Raw genomic sequence first — 5350 nt, 5'->3', positions numbered from 1 at the left:
GGTGTGCACAAGGCCGGATATAGCTCATGCTATTAGCTGTGTGAGCACATATATGTCAGACCCGGGTAAGACACATTGGCAGGCCCTAAAATGGATACTAAGGTATCTAAAGGGGTCTGAGAATATTAGGATATTGTACAAGAGAGAATATGACTCATCAAAGGAAGCAGCTTTGGGATTCTGTGACTCTGATTTCGCCACAAACCATGACAATAGGAAGTCACAAATAGGTTACATCTTTACATTATTTGGCTCGCTGTTTCTTGGAAGTCTGGATTACAATCTGTAGTAGCCTTATCAACTACAGAGGCTGAGTACATTGCACTAGCCGAAGCAGTTAAGGAAAGCTTCTGGTTGAAAGGGATCTTGAATGATTTTGGAGTGCAACAGAGAGCCATCACAGTACACTGTGACAGTAGCAGTGCGATCAGTTTATCAAAGCATCAAGTGTTTCATGAACGAAGTAAACACATAGATGTGAGATTGCATTTTGTTAGAGATGAGGTGAATAAAGGTGAGGTAATGATCCAGAAAATAGGGACTGAAGACAACCCGGCTGACATGTTAACCAAAGTTCTGCCAGTGTCCAAGTATGCTCATTGCTTGGACTTGGTGGGAGTAATTCAGAGATAAGGAAGGGCAGAATGGAGAGAGGGAAGTGGAAGGTTGATCATTGTTCAACCTAGGTGGAGATTTGTTAGGAATGAAGGTTGAAAATGATGCATGATAGATTGGCAATTAAATCGGTTGGGGTGGTTACTCAAGATCCAAGATTTTGGTTGAAGAGTTTGTTATCCACATGCAGTCGGTTGTTAAGCCTTGAGGAGTATAAATACTCATTTCAGATTGTTTCATGAGGAAGGTTTTTCAATTCATCATTCATTGAGGAAGTCGAGTTTCTTCCATTCTTTGATAATATGCACACAAAGCTTAAGAGAGTTGATCAAGAATAGCTGTGTGTGCTTGAGTGAGTCTATAGTGTAGATTCAACTTTGTAACTCTACTCTACAGTTGATATCGAGTGTGAGTGTTTGTAAAAGATTGATCAATAAACAACTTTCTTCTCTCCCGTGGACGTAGGCTAAAAGGCTGAACCACGTAAACAACTGAGTTCTCATTCTTGTTCATGTTTGGTTTCTCCCGTACAACCGATCTCTCCATCGAAGCTCGTTGATTGAACGTTCACAGATATCAACACCAACCAACTCCACCCTGCCAGATCTGAAATCTCTCGAACACAAACTCACACAAAACCCTAGTCCTCACCAACACCACATCAACCGAAGCAGTTGCCTACTCCAACACTTACACAAGATCAATCACTCAAATAACCGTGAAAGATCACAGAGAAACAGCCAGAGACTCATCGGTGAAGAAGAGAGAGAATGAAGGATTTCAACTGTGAAGAGGCAGTGAGAGAGTGTTTCGAATGTCAAGAGGCAGAGAGGAGATGCAGGAGAGTATATCAGCGGAGCATTGGGCTAGGGCAGCCACCAGCCCAAATCTATCTAGGCCCTTATTTAAAACACAACCCAAATAATAGTCCACAGCCCAAATATCCAACATGCTCCAACTTGGACATTATTCTGGGAAACCAATTTGCACTATTAGCTAAGGTTTAAAATCATCACATCCCTACAAGGCAGCCCCCTAAGCTCCAAAGAACATAAGTTCACTGGCATTTAGGAAAGCCACCAGATTGTCTATTAGACACCAGAGGGATGACACCCATTAGTCTAAAGGACTTCATGCCTCTAGTCACCTAACACCCTTACCACAGCTGATAAGGTGACTGAGGTCTTTCCCCCGAAACATGCAACCTATCCTAGGTCAAAATGCAAGTATTTTATGCAGAAAATAAGTTTTTCAAGTGGTAAGCATTTAGTACCCATGTCAGCAGGATTTCAATCAGTATGCACTTTTTGAAGAGAAACTTCTCCTTTTTCTACAATATCTCTAATGTAATGAAACCTTACATCAATATGTTTTGTTCTATCATAGAATACAGAGTTTTTACACAAATGAATAGCAGATTGAGAATCAGAAAACACAGTAGGAGTAGATTTCACAAAGTTTAGTTCAGAAAGCACTCCCTTTAATCACACAACTTCTTTCATTGCCTCTGTAATGGCAATATATTTTGACTCAGTACTGGACAGAGCCCTATGTGCTACAGCTTAGACTTCCAGCTAATACAGGATCTGCATACTATAAACATATAGGAAGTGGTGGACTTCCTCTTATCCCTATCATTAACATAATTAGAATCAACAAAACCAGTTAGTGACACACCATCATCACATTTAGAATAGCACAACCCATACTTGGCAGTATGTTTAAGATATCTTAGGAGCCACTTCAAAGCTTCCCAATGGACAAGACCAGGATTAGCCATGTATCTGCTCAAGCAGGATATTGCATAGGCAATATCAGGCCTGGTACTTATCATCAGATACATTACTGATCCAATTGCATTTGCATAGGGAATTTTCTTCATGGCATCAATATCACATTTAGTTTTAGGGCACAAATCTTTACTCAACATAAAATGAGCATCTAAAGGCACAGAGGCAGGTTTAGCATCAAACATGTTAAATTTTTTCAGAATTTTGTACACATAAGGTTCCTGATGCAACACAAGCATACATTCCTTTCTATTCCTGAAAATATTTATTCCCAATATTTTCTGAGCATCACCAAGGTCCTTCATATCAAAATTCTCACTTAAAGCAGTTTGTACAACATTTATAGTTTTCGAACAGGGACCCATAATCAGCATGTCATCAACATACAACAGTAAGAAGACAGACACAAAATCAAGATTTTTCACATATAGGCATGCATCAAAAGTACTCCTCACAAAGCCCAACTTATGCGTACAATTATTAAACTTGATATTCCACTGTTTGGGAGACTGTTTTAAACCATACAAGGCCTTTTTTAACAAACACATATGATTGGGAAATTTAGGATCAACAAAGCCTTTAGGGTGTTTCATGTAGATTGGTTTATCCAAGTCACCATGCAAGAAAATAGTTTTAACATCCATTTGTTTCAATTCCCCGTCAAAATGAGCACATAAAGTAAGCATTAACCGCACAGTAGTAAATTTAATAACAGGAGCAAAGATTTCAGTATAATCTACCCCTCTTCTTGAGTAAAACCTTTTGCCACAAGTCTGGCCTTGTACCTAAGGTCCTCCACCTCACTTTTCAACTTATAAAGCCACCCGCAATCAACCACAGATGCACCAGGAGGCAAAGGTACAAGAATCCAGGTAAGATTAATTTTAAGAGAATGCATCTCCTCCAAGATAGCTTTATACCGCTGATTCCCGAATTTAGACTTAACAACCTGCTTATAAGACTGAGGTTCATCCCCATTAGATTCATACACATTGAAAGCCAAGTTAATCAGGGCAACCAATCCCACATAACCATCATATCTAGAAGGTTTCTGAACATTAAGCCTTCTAGGTCTATCCCTAGATAACACATAGTCATTCAAGTTGGGAGCATCAATAACATTTTGAATACCAGTAGGGCTATTTAACACATTCTCGGCAGGAACAGGAGGATTAGTTCTCACAGGACTATCATGCATATCACAAGCATTATCAATATTATCAGGCAAAGGCACATTGTTGACATCATTAGCTTGTAGATTTCCCTCAGCTCTCTTGTAAAAGAACAAAGAGGTCTCGGGAAATAGTGAATCCGGACTTGTCTGATCCCCACAATTATTTTAAAATTCCTTTTATTATACATGTATAATTTTCTTTTGATTTTGGAGTTTCCTCCTTGTGTATACAACGTACATATGATAGAGTGATAATCATGAAAAAATAGATAGAAAGAAAGCTTCATTTATATAGTAATTTTTATTTTTCATTTTAAATTTCATACTGAATATTTTATTTCTAATGTTGGTGAAATTGGTGTTTTCTCAATGTCAAATGTGACTTCGATCTGAGGCAAGCCCCTATGAGCTGGAGGAATACCCACGAGGTAAAATTCACCGAGGATTTTGTTGTCTGTGGCCATTTCACGCTCTCCTTGAAGCACTTTGATGCCGACCTGGGTCTGATTGTCAGCAGCGGTCGAGAACGTGTGCGATAGTATTAAGACTTATATCAGTGAATCTTGAACCAGAAATCAATAGTGCAATAACTTCAGAAGAAGATACACCTTCACAAAATGCTACTGACCTGGCTTTTCTTTGTTGGAATTGTGGTATTTGTGTTGATCAATCTGGTAAAGATTCCTCCGAGTGTCTCAATACCTAGACACAACGGTGTAACATCAAGGAGAAGCAACTCTTTGCCACCCTGAATAGCAGCCCCCATGGCAACAGCTTCATCAGTATTCACACCTTTTGCTAGGGGACTTTCCAAAGATTTCTGTAACTACTTCCCGAACCTTTGGAACACGGGTCATTCCTCCAACGAGGAGAACTTCGTCACTTAAATGTAAAAGTAACATAAATTAGATGAATCCAATTGAATATAATAAGGCATTAATTTAATTAAATAAAATAAAATAATTAATCTCAAAACCAAACTCGTTCATTAACTTTTTCAAATAGTAATGAGTTAATGAACCAAATCATTTACTCCATTTAAATTGGGTCATTTGACCAAATTAATCAAAAGTCAAAACCCATTTAAAAATGGCCCAATTGAACAAAAGCTAAAAACGGTGCCGTATCTTCTTTCTTCCTCCCATCTGCAATTTTTCCCTTTCTTCTTCGCCGATGCAGTTTTGTTTCTCTCTAATCTCAAAATACAACAAAAATATTAATGTAAATGGGTCCGGCGCCGGCCAAGCCCCCGCTGGAGCAGTGGCTTGATCAACGCTATCTCCGTCCCTGGCCAGCATCCTTCAAGCAACTCCTGCAAGGATTGGTCCTCTCGATCAAACTGTTAACCAGAGCCTCAAACTTAGACCTTGTCAATGAGATACTCAAATGCATTGGACCGGTTGAATCAGCAGTGATAAAGGGAAGAGAGACGGAGGAGAGAAAGTGTATTTAACAATTAATGTGACTGATTTTGAAAAATAAATGGACGTGACACAAAATTCTATCAAGTTTATTTGTTTGAACATATCCAACTAGGACATTATTACCTTTGATTCTATAATTTATTTGCGTAGTAAATGGTATATTTTATATTAACGACATAATTGAATATATCAATTTCCAGCATAAAACATATTCTCTCCGTCCCACTTTGAGTGGAGCATACATTTTTTGCATGAAATTTTCTATACTGTTGTTTTGTGAGTTAAGTTGAGAGATTAAAATAAGAGAAGAGAAAAAAGTAGAGCGAGTAGAGAGAGAGTGAAGTTTC

General features: G+C 38.5%; 1 pseudogene; it reads right to left on the bottom strand.

The window, feature by feature from the left end:
* Positions 1–3141: 3141 nt before the first annotated feature.
* LOC121790410 lies at positions 3142–4971 on the bottom strand (annotated as a pseudogene).
* Positions 4972–5350: the final 379 nt, after the last annotated feature.

The sequence above is a fragment of the Salvia splendens genome, unplaced genomic scaffold, assembly GCF_004379255.2.
Source record: "Salvia splendens isolate huo1 unplaced genomic scaffold, SspV2 ctg503, whole genome shotgun sequence".
Classification (NCBI taxonomy): Eukaryota; Viridiplantae; Streptophyta; class Magnoliopsida; order Lamiales; family Lamiaceae; genus Salvia; species Salvia splendens.
Note: the sequence above shows the minus strand (reverse complement) of the source record. Positions and strands in the feature narration are given on the sequence as shown.